The 16,287-nt window shown below is 41.8% G+C and overlaps 1 long non-coding RNA gene across 1 annotated transcript in view; it reads right to left on the bottom strand.

Moving 5' to 3' along the window:
* The window catches only part of LOC109146136, a 54,378-nt gene that overhangs the window by 6,869 nt on the left and 31,222 nt on the right, over positions 1–16,287 (bottom strand). The window contains exons 3-4 of the long non-coding RNA XR_005604461.1: positions 10,453–10,621; positions 5,473–5,652 (exon numbers count right to left, since the gene is read on the bottom strand). This is a non-coding gene — a long non-coding RNA (uncharacterized LOC109146136). The remainder of the gene's footprint in view (positions 1–5,472; positions 5,653–10,452; positions 10,622–16,287) is intronic.

Raw genomic sequence — 16,287 nt, forward strand, 5'->3', positions numbered from 1 at the left:
ACAAGAAAAAAAAGAGAAGTGAGCACATGAAGACTCCAGTGTCAGAAAAGACTCAAAGAAAACCAAATGTGGCAGTTCCTATTACAAAGTGGAACATGTACCCAAGCTTGCTTTGTTTCAGAAATGAGCTGCAACGCAGACAAGGGAATGGCATTTGTAATAGCTACAACTGTCTGCCATCCCCAGGCAGGAAACCTCCTGCTAAACTTCAGAGGCACCACCATTTTTAATTCCTTGCCAACATATACACTTGTCACAACTGTTGGGATGCCAACCATTTCATGACAGAATCCAAACAGCAAGAATTTTTAATCCAGGGAACACTCAGAGAAAGTTGTGTCAGTCCCTGTGCCTCATTCCAGTCTGAGAATAATACATGGCACAGCCATTACAATTATATCTACATACGCTTAAAATTATTTAGTCTTTCATGCCATTTTTAATGATTGTTTATTGTAGCCAGTCTACATCTGAATTTTGAGGGTACACTATTTCCTTGTCCAATAATACTGAAATTAAAAAAAAAAAGAAGGAGCAGAGAGGTCAGGTAATTGCTTGAACCCAGATTGTACAAAACCAGTTTTATAGATGCATGACCTGATTACATCAACCATCTCAGGAGCCCTAAACTTGCCTGTGATTTGAGAAGCTCTTCCAAAGAGAGTTGAGTGGTCACATGGTATTGATTAATCATGTCAGGCTGCTAAACCATATCTAGAAATGGGAGAAAGATACACTGCACTTTCATTAAACTACTATGCTATAAGCAGTATTTGTAGTAGTGCTGCATGAACCTATGAATTTAGGGCAGTCTGTGTGCCTGCGACCAGCAGCTCCACATTTACACTCTAAACAACATGTCCTTAAAACTTACTTTTCAACAACAGTGTGCACTCTGGAGTTTTCACAGAGCAGAAGCAGTTCCCTCCCACAAAAAAATATACATAAATTTAAAAACCTTCAACAAAATATAAGAATCCTATCCTGAGCATCACATGCCTAGGTTTAATGAAATACCAGATATACCTGCAAAAGGGCTCCACTCCCTTCCTTTAACATTCCACCTTATCCTATTCTGCTACCCATCTCAAGTGTTGCTACAATCCCCTGACAGACACATTGGGCTGGAAGTGCCTGAAGTCTTTGAAAATGTGAGACAAGGAAGACAATGACCTCAGAACTGGTGGGGTTTTACTCAGCATCTGAACTGGGTTTCTTAAAAGCTGATGCTCCTCATCTCAGGCCACCTGAAGACAGAGAAGTGACAGGAAAACGGGGAATGGCTTCACACTGACAGAGGGCAGGGTTAGATGGGATATTGGGAAGAAATTCTTCCCTGTGAGGGTGGGGAGGCCCTGGCACAGATTGCCCAGAGAAGCTGTGGCTGCCCCTGGACCCCTGGAAGTGTCCAAGGCCAGGTTGAATGGGGCTTGGAGCATCCTGGGATAGCAGAAGGTGTCTGTGGCAGGAGGTAGAACTGGATGGGCTTTAAGGTCCCTTCCAACCCAACCCACTCCATGGTTCTGTGATTCTGTGGTTCAGTGTAAAGAAAAAATTAAAGACTGACCAGAGGTGTCCTGAATTGTCCTGTTAAAAGCAGCACATCTCTTCCCAGCCAGTTTAACAGGCACTGGTTCCAGTCCCAAGCAATGTGGGTGTGTGGGTCATCTCCTGGGACTTCAACCTGCTGGCCATGGGACACCCAGGAGTGGGCACTCACCATACCTGATGAGGATACTGGCACTTCCAGAAACCTCCCTTCCATCCAGAGCAGGCTTGTGAAGTAGGTGGGGAAACCCACCCATGTCATTTTATCACCTACAGAGAAATGATGCTTCTGGGTGCTTCAAATACAGGAATACCAACTTATTTGACGACTATTTTTCTCATGTTTTGCTTTACCTGAGTATGGAGCTTCCAGGGATAAGAATTCACATATGCTAATTATTTTTTTATTAAAAAATTTGGTTTAACTGACAACTAATACAAGCAAGTTACTGGATGTAGCAAAATAATGCTATGAGACTATGAAAGTACTTGCTAACCTGTTTGGTAATTCAAAAAAACATGATATTTAAGAAAAATAAAGAACATGACTTATACCAAAATCTTCAAGAAAGATCATGACTTACCCCAAATACTCTAAATTAACATTACTGCTGTTCTACCTTTCTCCTGGTTACCCAGAGGGTTTAAGCATCCTCTTATGCTATTTCTTGCAAGATCCTTTTGTTCCTTAAAATCTTAAAATAAAATGTCTTTTTTTCCAGTGTTTGATAGAGCTTTTTCTCACAGGACCTCCTGCACAGGAATCCTGTACAGAGACAAAGAGCCACATAATGAAAACCACTGCTGTGTTTAACTAAAGCTGTTGGCGCTTTTTAAAACCCATGAGAAACAGCACTGAATTCTAAGGAACATACACTCATCTCGTGATCATTTTTCAGCTGGAGATTGAATCAGCCAGCTGACTGTACAAATGAAGATTTTCTTTAGAGAAGAAAAAGGTTATAGTTAAAGCACAAAGTTCTCAGAATTTAAAAGATGCCAAAGGAAAGGCTGCCCTCTGCTCAGGAAAAGGGAATTGTTATGACTGAACTTGCCTATGACAGCAAGTCTGAATAATATACTCAACACTGAAAGTTCTCCCCAAATATTTTAAGATTGGCAATATTCTAAGGAACAGATAACAATGACAGTAAGAGGCAGCCAGGCTCTCCCACAATTAACTTCCCTGGTTTTACTACTCTCATTTCAGTTGCAGAAAGTCAATACCTTTACAATTATCTAACTTTAGGTTATGTATTAATCTTTATGTTACATACTGTATTTCTACCCCAGCACATTCCTTCTCTGGGGAAAAAAAAGAAAAGAAAAAAGGATTATCAGTCATTTCCTGTGGGCTGGAAAGAAATCCAGCTTGAAAGGCTCGCAAGAGCAATTTAATATTGGAGCAACTGCACTGTCCATTCTCTGTATTCACTGCTCACCAGCTGAGTGAAGATCACTTGTGTACAAGGGCATCTGCTTTTCACAGGTGGGTCTGGCAAGCCCAAATTATTCAATTTCTTGCCGAATTACAAAGAAAACTGCAGCTGAGAGAAAAAGAAAACCCCCCACAACCAAACCTCTTTTTCACCTGAACACATCCAAATTAACTTTCAAGCAATTTAACAAGCGTGGGGTCAGCATTTTCCCTCAGCTATTATTTATTGTACACACTGATGATGTTCCAACTACAAATTTATTTTAATTAACTATTTGTGACAATATCATTGGGCATTACCTGATTTTATTGTTAACTGGGTTTCTTCCTCAAAGAATGAACTTCAGCCTACTGAGACTTTAACCTTAACAAGACTTCATACATTAGAGTTCTTGGAATAGACCACTTCCTTAAAAATACATGAGGACCAAGTTTTAGAAGATTTTAATTTAGTTTCTGATCTTGCAATTTATTCTGAGGTCCAGTCCTAAAGAGATACATGTATTACTAGACATAGATACATCAGAGGTAGCAATAATAACTCACTGTTTTCTTCATAAGAACAACCACCTCTTAACCAGACTGATACTTTTTCTTTTTCTCCGTTTTTAAAAAGAAGATTCTTATGAGCTATTTGTGTTTTAAATTCAGTGTAAAATATATGAACACACAAATCTCAGCTTTTTAACACCGTTGGCACTAACTAAAGACATAAACCAAGACAAAAATCAGCAAACTGGTAACATTTCCTCAATAGAAGTCATCCCTCTAGAAAATTATTTAAGGCCTCAAAACTCCTGACCCCCAAGTACCTTTTCATCAGATACACAGCTCCAAACTGGTGTCCCCAGGTTTTGCAGAGATAAATGGGCTTCACAGCCAATAAACACAAGCTGGTTTGGACCAAGCTGTAAGAGGAATCAAATCATAGATTCCTAGGGCCCTTAGAGAAACTGTGTTGTGGCAACTCTCACACACCAGTGGCCCCCCCAGACTGGCATTTCAGCTCATCTCAACTGCCTCAGAGCTGACATAAAAGATGTACAACCCCTGAAGTTAAAAGGTCTGCTACATACAGGGCTCTGCCCTCAGACACGGGCAATCCAAACCACTTTACACATTTATACACGTGTATCCATCAACACACAGGTTTCCTATGCAAAACAAAATAATATCATTCTGTGCCAGGATTCCTGGGCAGCTTTTCCATGTGCTTGATGTAATCCACAGTCGGGCCACGCAGGCTCCAGATCAGCACGATGGATTCCTCAGCCAAATGGTAATTTACAGTAGTCATTTCCAGAAATAGGACACTGATGTAATGGTTACACAAGTCTTTGCCTGTGTTCATTAATACCTCTGGTGTTCTGGGGTGCACAGTGTGGTACTCGTGTCCAGCTATCGTTCTTATCTACAGCATTTGGAGTGATAGCAAAGAGAGAAAATAGACATGCTTTGCCTTATTGCAGAGGCACAGATGATAGGAGGATAGGGAATAACCAGATTCATTAAATAAACAAATGAATCTGCATGCTGTTGATTCCCCCACACTTACTACTGTGCATTCTACCACAAATATTCTCTTTGATGCTCACAAAATAGATGAGCTACAAAGGCTGCAAGAATGCTTATGCCCATTACCGTCTTAATTATAAATTTGTCTGTCTACAAACAAATGAAAAATAATTGTTTGTAGGCCCAGACCAAACTCCTAAGGCTTTAAAGTGAGCATTCCATTGTTTGTCATTTGTCCGAAGCAGCATTTTATATTGCCCTGAATGTGAACACCTGCAACATTAACAACTGTGCCCAACATGCATTTAGAAAACAAGGTTTCTGGAATGTGTTTTGGTTATATATACGACCTGAAACAAGCTGGAGAAAAAAAGTCATGTGGAAGAGAACATACTGATAGCCTCTGGAAAATGCTCTTTATACAAAATCCTCTGACTACAGTCACAGAGAAGGGATCCTGACGACACCCCAGCTGCCTGCACTACATTGACAGAGAAATAAGGAAATACACTGGAAGAATTTAATTCAGGAGCTAAGAAAGACAAAATACATTGTCCTAGTCAGTCGTTCCTACTTTCCCTGCTTACACTAACACTTATTTTTCATAGTTAAACACTTCTGTACTTGGACACATATTTTCAAAAGAATAAAGAAAACATAATACATCCTTTTATTTTTTAATACTAAGCAATTTCTTTCTATATAGATAGAAAGAAATCTATATAGATTTCTTTTCTATATAGATATACATTTTTATATATTTAATTCTGGTAGTAATCTTGGGCTTATTGTTCTTTTTGCTTTGATTATTTAAACAAATATTGCATTGAAATTTTTTAACAATGCCACTGCTCCTATAGACAGCGGTCAATGCACAAACAGGATCCTCTCTGCCCTAGAATTATACCTTCACACTTTGCACCAGCTTCTACTTTGCAACTAAGTTGTTTGTTCTTTTTTTTTAATCTTACCTTAAGTTTCAGAAGACCTGCAGGAGTCCTGCAGACAATGGGATGGAAAACTTTTGCTTGGTGACCTTCATCATGCATTTTGAATGACAATTCAGATGAGTAAGAGCTTTTCCAGTGTTAAAATAATTTCTGCTGTAAATTTCACACTCCTAACAGGTTGACTACATCCAGACCGATACACTGCAAAAAATAATAAAAATAACAATTTTCACCACCCAGAAATGGGCAAATATGTATCAACTGAAGCAGTAAATATCTGTAAGGGTTTTCTTCTCTCTCTTTTATAACTCTGGGGCAGGATATCAATATTAGCTGTAAGAGAAAGGCTGCCTGCACACTGCATTTAGATCTTGAACACACAAAGAGGTACATAGACCAGGGAGAGTATAGAAGTCAGAGTTTTGCAAAAACATCCATTTTTTTAAACTGGGTCCTATGTCGGAGTTGTAGGCAGGGAAGAACAAGACATTTTTTGCACGCACATTTTAAGTTCGCAGGGGCAGTGATTCTCAAACAATCCCCCAGACAACGACTTTGTTCTTCTTGTGTCCTTCTCAACCTGCTGCTCGATGCTTCCCTCCCTCAGTCCATGAGCTTCACGATGGCACTGCGCAGAGCGGCGCTCTTTGTCAGGACACTGCACTGTGCCACCAGGAAAAGCAGCAGCTCTCCAACCGCTCCCTACACAGGCTGTGGAAGCAGAGCATTGCCCGCACTGGGGAACGGGACAGAAGCAGTGCTTTGAGCTGCACACCGCCTGCATTTCAGCACTGCGGGAAGGACCTGCAGCTGCTCTTTGGCTTACACGTCACATAGCCTGTAAAATAACAGCAAAGCTGGCCCCGTGAATTGGCCAGTGCAGGGGTGACATCATGGCCTCTCAAGCATCTTGTGGACTATTTATCACCAAGTTTTTCTGGCAGGCAGAATAACCATGGTACAGGCAGAGGTGGCACCTCACTTGGTAATTGCACGGGTTGTAAACTCACACTGGAGACTTCCTAAGGACAACTGTGTCCTGTGTCCAGGAAGCCAGAGGTGGAATTGACATTGCAAGCTTAAATCTAAGATAAAACTCATCAGTGGCTGCAGAATTAACATTGTCTCTCAGCAGCCAAGGGCCTCCTCCACACAGCTCAGCTCGGCACAAGCCCGTCCTGCACCCAGTGCTCCATGAGGGACCCGTTGTGGATGTGCCAGACTGGCCCTGGGTGAGCCGCACCTCACAGAAGCAGGAATTCCTCCTGCCCTGCTCACACAATGCTTGCAGACACCTCAAAGACTCCTTGAGCAGTATTTGAGCAGCTTGACAATTCCATCTTCAGTAGTTGTTACAGTGCAAGTTTTACCTGTAAAAATGCTTGTCCCAGACTGGATAAATATGTAAATAACCCCCCTCCGTATCTTTAATAAAATTAAATGTATTTTTGCATTTATATTTAATAAAACATATGAAATACTAAATGTACCTGTACCCGCGTACAATACACAAACTCACAACTTTCTATAGCAACACATATGCTGTTAGACTCGGTGAGCAATTTCTATAGGGGCAGGGGGATTAATTTCAATCCATACTTCTAAACACGTGTCTCAGAGCATTAATGTATACTTTAATTACTGTGCCAAGCAGATGAGCACATAATAGCAGCTATCATTTCAGAACTTTACAGACGTGGTTCACTATTTGAAAAAACCCCTCTTAGATGAACATTTGCTTTACAAAAGCAGCAGACTCTTGATCTTATCCATGTTGCTTAATTTTAAAATCAAATCACAATTTCATGATACTCAGTATTGTTCTTGAAGCGTTGTGTTTTGCAGTTATGCAATTACATGACACCTAACAATTTTTAAGACTAAGTATATCTCTAACCCTTGTGTTTTGCTTAAAACCTGTATCACAGCAGCTCAAAAACCACTCTGCTAAGAAACTCTACAGCGCTTTAACATCTTCTGGCATTTAAACTATGATATGATTTTTGAATCCAAACTAGTATTTTTCTGAATTAATACCTGAGATTAGTAACGCCACACTATTAACCCAGGAATCTGCTGTGAAGGCCAAGGCCAGCCAACAGCATCAGCTCCTGGCACTGCTTCCAGCTGATGGTCAACAAAAATACCCACACCCCTTAAGGGGGCTGGGCAAGAGCAGTACGACTCACAGGCAGCCACCCAGCCTGTCCTGATGGCAACATCCCATGGGACAGCATGGGTCAGCCCCACCACTGTCCCGAGAAGCTCCTGTGCCACTCCTCAGTCTGGTGAGCATTACTGCAGTGTAGGCAGAATGAGAAGGACCCCCACAATGGCCATTAGCCCTGTGAGAAGGGGCTAAGGGGCCTGAGGAGGCTTTGGTGACAGCCTCTCCGCACCCAAGGGGAGGCTAGGAGAAGCCAGAGCCAGGTTATTTGCAGTGGGATATGGTGGAAGAGCAAGGGACAACAGACAGAATTTGAAATATGAAAGGTTCAGGTTAGAAATAATGGAAAACCCTTCTGCTGTGAAGTCAGTCAAGCAGTGGAAGGGGCTGCAACAGAGAGGCTGTGCAGTCTCCATGCTTGGAGGCTTTCACGACCCAGCTGAATGAAACCTTGAGCCACTCGGTCTCAGAGCTGGCCAAGCTTTGAGCAGGAGGCTGGACTAGATGCCTCCCAAGGTCCTTCCATTCTGAAGGATGAGCCTATGACTGCCTTGTGCTGCCGACCGTTGCTGCCTAACTGGAATGTTCTCATCTCTTCTCAAAAGATTCTCTTTGTTCTGTTCACTTCTTAGAGACCCTTACTCTTGACACACTTCAGGCCCTGGAAAAGTGTCTTATCTGACACCAGCGGGATTTTTTTCCCTCTAAGAGCCAACAGCTTCAGACAATTGAACCCCGAAGTATTTTAGCAAATACTCTACAGTTCTCGGGTTGGTTTTGGACTTAATTGTTCCTATACAATGAGTAACAACACACACACACACACAGCATTTAACATGCACAACAGAGGAGTGAAATACCTGTAAAAAAATTTTTCCTCATCATGAACAAAATCCAATTTAGTTTAGGACATTTTTCCCGTATCTTTTAAAACATACAACCCCATATCTCACCTTGACTGGGGTCAAAACAGCTGCTGAAACTGTTGGTATAAATGTATTTCCATTACTTTCCTCCCACACATGTTCTACATTTTCAGCTCCCAAAGCATACTGCAGAGATCAGGAACAGCCCTATGGCAGCTTCCATGAAGAACAGAAACCCAGAGCCCTCTGGCAGCCTGGCCCATGAAGCAGATTTCCACACATGGACCTGGAATGCTGAGCATAAACACCACCAATACAACCATACACAAGGGAACTAGGAAGAAGCAGTGTTGATCTACCTAGAACCCAAATTATCTGACATTTGAAAATGCTCCTTAGGCTCTTACATGAGGTCCTGGGGACATTTTGGTACACAGATGTTACTGCTCAAGTCTAAAAATAGGACAGAGGGAGCTCACTGAAAAAACTCTTACAAGTATTACGAAATACACAGCTATAACAGGTGACCCCAAAGCAACTCTCACACACAGCACAAACCCACCATACTCATATTAGAAGACCACCTTCCTGAAGCAACTGCTTTAGTTCCTGGAATGCTTCTGCTTAATTTCTTTGTCTTGTCCAGCTGGGCCCTAACTCCATTTTGCCAATGTGTATAATTTCCCCTTAGAAAATATCAAATGGACAAATCAGGTTCCAACCTCTGGAATCAAGATATTACTGAGTTCCATAAGCTATTAAGGGGTTCCAAACTATGGCAAACAAATCCCTCAAGGCTCACTTAGAAAAAAATATAAAAACACAGGTCTAAGCTTGCCAGACTGTCTGCCTCTCACATTCACAGAAAACCGCCTCAGAAGAAAAAAAAATCTTTATTATGTATGAGGTACAGACCATCTGCGATGGGCTCTGAGAGCCAACTTAAAAGTGGGGGGGAGGAGAGTGTTCCCAACTGCATTCACAGTCAGTGAAGAGCTTGAGACTCAGCAGCTGTCTGTGAGCAGGGAAGAGGTGGTGGGTCAGGATGAATGAGGCTGCACAAGACCTGCCAGGGTCAAGGATGGAAAGGCACATTGTTACACACAAACTGTGTATAGAGGCCTATGGAGAACAGCAGCAAGAACCAAGAAAACCTGGTGGAGACAGTAAAATCATCCCATAAACAAGGTATTTTAGGAGTGCTGTTCCCCTGTCACTGAGGAAAAGTAAGGGATGATAATATTATTCCTGTGGTTGTAACACAGACCACTGAATGCCTCATGACATGGGAAGTAATAGCAGCAGCAGTAAACTGGTAGCAGCAAAGAATATGGGAAGGCTTTCTTTTTCACGCTTTCTTTTAGAGAATTATACACATCTTTCCATATTAGTCTTCAAAATTTTCATAATTATTTTGACACCTCTTTTCACTACTCCAGTACACATATCTGTATTAGCCATTTACTATGCATACCATACAGCTCAATAATGTTTCATTTCTGAAAAGGAAAAAATAACTTTGTTTTTTTTAATTTTAACCACTGAAACTACAGTTACATTTAACCCTCCCCACTCAAAAAACCCCAAATCCCATGAGAACATTTTCTAACTAAACCCATGAGAACATTCTCTAACATCTAGCAGACTGCTATGCCTTTGTGTGTTTGCAGCTCAATAAACAGGATAGTTCCTTTGGCTGTAAATGACCTGTGACCAGGTAAATATGAATAAACCTTTACAAGTGACTGTTGCTGATTCTGTCAGGAAGCAAATCTATTTACATCTCTACTCAAGCCAAAATCATCACAAGTATTTGTCCTGTTACATAAAACTTCGCTGGCTTTTAAAAACTACAAATTAAACCCTGCATTCATTGATATTGCTGGCTAAAACTCGGCTCATGCCTGTGGGGCCAGGTTGTCACCTGGAATGTGAGTGTGTATATGGGCTGATCCTGTAAGTACTTACCAGTGGTGGTGAATCTTGCCATCACACACCGAAGTCCCTTTTCCCAGCGGTCTGCTCCACCTGGCTGCTGGAGATGAAGGCTCTCCACGCTGAATCCACGGGCTCAGACCTCAGGCGTGCTGCAGCAGCTCCACAGTGAGCGATGCCCTTCCAAGGGCCAGAGCTGGACCTGTGGGTTTGCAATGAGGCAGCTCAGGTGTCGGTTCTGCTGAGGAAGCACTAATCCCCAGGGAAAGGATGGGGTGGGGAGTTCGGGGCAGTTGCAACTCAAAGCAGCTTCCAGGAGGCTTGCCAGAGGTTGTCTGCCAGCACCCCAGCTTTGCTCCTGCACAGAGCCCGTGCATACCAGGGCCTCCAGTGACATCCGTGCCTGCACAGGCTGAGGCCTGGTTAAAACAAGCACTTTCCAAATGGGCACGAGGACATCGCTTTCACTTTGCTCAAGCACTACAAAGACCAGGAGAAACAGTGCAGTAGTGCTGTGCTTAAAGTTGCTCATTTATTTAAAATAAAGTCAATTTTGCATACACATGCCAATATCTGTAGAAAATTTACTGGACGTGCCCCTGCAACTCCATGCTGGTCTGCACACACAAAACATCAATTTGGATGAGCCCTTGCTATGAGAATGCCTTTTTACCCACCTATCTAGGAATACAGTTATGCCTAAGCAGGGAATTTTAAGTTGTTTCCCAGACTGTTCCTGAATCCAACTGCAACCTGTTTATTTTGACCTCAGTTCTTAGAAACTGTTGATGCCACGGTAGAAATATGCTGTGTGTTCCAACAGGCAACAAACAGTCCTAATGAGAGCACACTCCATCTGTGCTGCCAGCGCACACAGCCTCAGCCTATAGCTCGGATATGCTGGAGCTGAGCGCGCAGGGACGAGCTCGTGCTGCAAGGGATGTCCTGGCACAGCAGAGCTCCCCGAAACAGGCCTCTGGGAGAGTCCCGAGGCAGCCAGGGTAGGCACCAGCAGCACTTGAGTTCTCCCCTCCCTGTTCCGAGTTTGCAGAGTACAAGCTTTTATGTTTTTTAAAGGTTTCAAAACTATAAAGTAAAGAAAGCTGACTTAAAAACTGCCCAGTGCTTTCAAAAGGTAGGAGTTAAAGCGTGCAGAACATATGGCACTATTTACAGTCGGCTCACACACTGAATTCAAGGGAATTTTCCATCAACCTCGTACTCTGCAGAAGGTACATTACAGAAAAATACATGTGGGGATCCTTTAATTTCTCTTGCATCTTCTCTTATAAGATGCAGCTGGGGAGCAACACCCACTGGTATTGGTAGCATGAAACGGCGATCCTTTCCTGTTACTGAGTCTGGCACAAATTACCATGGATTTAGAGGCACTATACAAAAGACAGTGCTGATTTGTTTCTAAATTTGTATCTTGATTAAACTGTCAGGCTACAACACAAATGCAGAGCTCACCTAACTTCAAAATCCTACAACAATAAATTATCCAAGAAGTGCAGTACAATTTGAAAATGCTTATAAACAGATCAATACTATGCTTTATGTTTAGATTTTACATCTCAGTCATGCCAAATCAAATGGAATAGAAGCAGCATTTTATATTCAAACTGTAAACTCAGTGTGTTCCGAACAAAACTGTATGTGAGGAGAGACTGTGAAGCACAATTTTAAAAACCACCAAGCTGGCCGACAGAATAACAACTGCCTTATTATTTTCAAAATTATTTTTAATTTGTTGTGGTAGACAAAAAAGCAAATATAAAGGGCCAAAACACCTATTCTCAGGAACATGCATGCAAACTTTCATAGGTCAGATCAGTGTTTTTCAGCATTTACCCTTGTAAATAGAGCAGAATTTGGTCTCATCCATTAAAGCAAAGTCATTTACTTCAGAATAGTTTCAGTGATACTTAATATATTTTAACTATCCAGAATTTCAACATCTAGGATTAGTGCTGTAAACACACATAGGCACTGTGGTCTAATGAAAGAAAAAGTCAACGTAAATACGGTGCAGCAAAAGTGAGATCAGCCATGCAGGACTTCCAAAAAGTAGCTTAGGAATTAAACTACTATTATTAAAGCTACTGTTATTGAACTGTGGCTGTTAGAACTTTCACAGTTTATCGAACCAGTCTGCATAATGCAAATATCATAAAACAGAATAGATCAGTTTTCCATCATGATTACAAGCCACTGCTGTTCCTAAAGCTTATGCTTTTTTAACCGATGTTCTTGTATGTTCGAACACAATTTTTCTACTTGCTTTTACATGGTACCCACGTAAGAAAAGAGCTATTCTAAATTAATTAATCAACACACACCTTTCCAGAGAGGGAATATATAATAAAAGTATTACATAGTGAAGTTCAGGCACATTTTTATACTTTCAGAAGAGACCAAATTGATCCTCCCCTCTCCCCACTTTCAAATGTGGAACTTGGCTGCTATGGGTTCTTTCCCACACAAATCAAGCCCTAGCTCTTTTGAATTGAAACAATATGGGATGATTATTGTGGGAAATTTTTTACTGTTACTGTAATTTAAAACTTTCTGTACCCAATTTTGCATTTTCTATAAATCAAAAACCCATTTCACTTAGGGCTACAATTAAACAGAGGAAATCAAAGACTAACTTCTAAGCAAGTCTTACTATTAATCATAGGATGAACTAGTAGTATAACTACTTTTACTGCAGTTCCTTTCTGCCTGAGAACTACATTTTCATCTGAAGCTGCAGCTCTTTAGAGGAGACTGTGCCACAGATGAGACAAATTAAACAGAGGTACAGCGAATGGGAGAGCACCATGTGCTGTTGAAGATGAGCCTGCCCAGCAGTCCAGCACCAGGCACAGGGCTACTGCAGAGACAACTACTCGGGGTCTGATGCTGCCACTCCAGAAGCTACCATGCTTCTTCCTTCACCAGGAGTAGCCACGGAGTCACATCTGTTGCTTTACATATCTGAACTGAAATCAGCACCTTTCTCCTTTTAAAAGAAAAATTTACAAAAGCAGTGGATTTCAACACTGAAGTTCATCTTGAAAACAGGACACACAAGCGCAAAATTAAAATCGGAGTACAAAATGAAACCCTGTGGAATATGGAAAAATAGGTCTTCTGTTTTTTTCAAACTGGAAATCAAATGATGTATTTTTATTTTCTAAAAAGAAAAAAATGCATCTTGATTGCTAGACAAAATAAAATACAATTTTTCAAATCAACAGAAACATGTTTCACCCAGCTGTCTTTATTTTTTTTCTCTGTCTCTGTTTCTCAAAGAAAAATTTTTATGTCATTTCTTTTTTTCATATATTTTATGGAGAGATTTAATATCTCATGGTGTAATTCTTTGCAAAACTCCTACAGAGGTACAAGTCATACAAGTCACCACATTATTTGCAGCAGTACATCTACAATAAGAATAAGTGATACTAGTAACTTATTAATAAAATATATGCTCAAACCAAAAATTGGCTTCCAGTTAAATAGTCTGCAATGTGTATATTCCATGCTAAGGAGGAACCTTTTACCGATTGCAAAGTAAAATTCAAATGTATCTTGTAAAAAAATTCCACTTTTTAAAATCACACACAAAGAAAACAGCTGTGAGGAGTTTGAGGAGTTACTGGAAGGGCTTCTTACACAAAAGAAAACCTTCCCAGCACTGACTTACTACTCTAATAATGTGACTCAACAAATCACGAACGGAAAAGGTTTCACCTCTGAGCAGAACTAGATTTCAAAAGTAAACGACTTACTGAGGCTATAGATTGAAACATTGTTTTACCATTGATTTTCTTCCTAACTAAGATCTCTCATGTACTTGCAACTCTCATTATCTCTGACAATGAACTCCTGGAGCAATTGGCACATCTGTTTCTCAAAAAGTGCACTGAAACCGTATCAGTCTGGCTGTGGCAGCAGGAGCTCCCAAGCCTTTGCTTCAGGCTGCTGAAACCTGCTCATCCCTTTGAGCACACCTTTCACCAAGGAGAACAGGGAGCTCCCTTTGCCTTCCTCCAATCCGCGTATCAAAGGCAGGCACCGACCACACAGGAGGTGCACGAGCAAAACAATGCCTGCAAACACAGCTTTGCCTACCAGGAATGTTGGAAAGACTGGATGTGAATTGACCTAAAGGGTAAAGAAAGAAAGAGTGGGGAAAACCCAAAAAAATCACAGAAGTTTGGAAGTCTTGTGCAAAGAGCATGAAAAAACCCAGAACACCCACTTCATGTAGATGGCTACAAACCCTGCCCAACTCAACAGTCCAGACTGGAACATCTGCACCTTCTCTTTTTCTTTTTAGGTTTATCATATTAATTTCTCCCATTTGATCTCAACTGATACTGCACACAAGGGAGGGTAGCCGCCTGCCCCAGCCAGCTTACACTCCCCTGGTGCTGAGGACATCCATATGCAGCTGGGCCTGGAAGTGGGAATTAGAGTCCAGGACCACCAGTTACCAAAAGCACTCCTGAGCCAGCTGGAGACACCGAAATAAACACCAGCACCACAACTTAGGGGCCCAGCAGCACTCACATGAAGATTTTCAGAGCCATTAATAATCAGACTATAAAGCGGCCAAACTGGGCAGAGGAATACTAGGAAACATTTCAGAGAAGTCTGCCTGCAGGACTCCTGTATTCCTACTTTTGGTTCAAAGCACTGGTTTGCCACTCAGCACCAAGCAGCTGCGGACGAGGGGAGAGGGGATGCGGTGGAGAGGTGGAGAGGACATGGAGAGAGGACATGTGGAGTCCCAGTCTGGGACTACACGTGGGTGCACGGGTCAGGCCTATGCATAAGCACCTGCAGGATTTGGTTTTCACGGGCACACTTATTAAAAATGAAGGGAAAACCAAATCCAAACAGCTTTTCCAGTGTTCCTGGAACACCCTGGCCTGCTGGAGCAGTCCACAGGGTGGAACCAGCGTGGCTCCGTGCACTCAGTTGCTCCTTGTTGACCACCCCATGTATGCCTGGGGCACTCCAGGGTGGCCGTGCCCTTGGGGAATGGACACTGGACACAGAGTGACCCGCACATCTGCTGCTCCAGCCACTGCAGTGCCACGGTGTCAGCGTGGAAAAACCTGCCTCCTGGCTCCCAGAAACCAATCTCCTAGTGCAAATGGAGGAGAGGCTGCTGCAAAAAGAAAGAAATCCTAAACTCAACTACATTTAGGCAAGCAGTAGATAAAACGAATAGAATTGTCAGAGAGGGGAAAAAAAAGCCAAAATAGCCAGCAAACAAAACATGTAAAATATGTTTGTGTCTTTATTTTTAAAAGCTGCCTCCCAGCTTTCTATTTTGCAGGGAGCACATAAAATGTTATGCTTTGTAAGTTTCAGTTTTCATGGTCATTGTTTAGTATTTTGTAAAGGTTTGGGGGGTTGTTTTGTTTTTTGGATTTTTTTATACAATGATCTAATTAACTTCCCCATATAATCTTAAGAGGCTATCAACATACTGGATTTTAATTACTTGCACAGCAGAATCCTAAACTGGAAGAACAAGAGACCAGGCAATTTCACAGCATCTTTCTCCCAAGCTGTTCTGATCAAACTTGGACTTTGACTTGGGGTATATTGATGCAGATGCTGAGTGGGTTAATCTCTCCTATTATTTATCAGTGCATAAAACAGAGTGACTAATTTACAAGATGGTGGTGATGAAAGAAACTTCATGGCAAGCAATACATAACCTTTCCACTTTGGTAAGGAATACTACCAAACTTTGGGAGGCAAGGCTTCCCAAAGCTATCAGAGAAAGCCTCCATTCAAAGGCAGTCAAGGCCTAGAACAGCAGCTACATCCCAGGTCTAGACTATGAGATGTCCCTTGTGC

This window comes from Corvus cornix, chromosome 1A, assembly GCF_000738735.6.
Source record: "Corvus cornix cornix isolate S_Up_H32 chromosome 1A, ASM73873v5, whole genome shotgun sequence".
Lineage (NCBI taxonomy): Eukaryota > Metazoa > Chordata > Aves > Passeriformes > Corvidae > Corvus > Corvus cornix.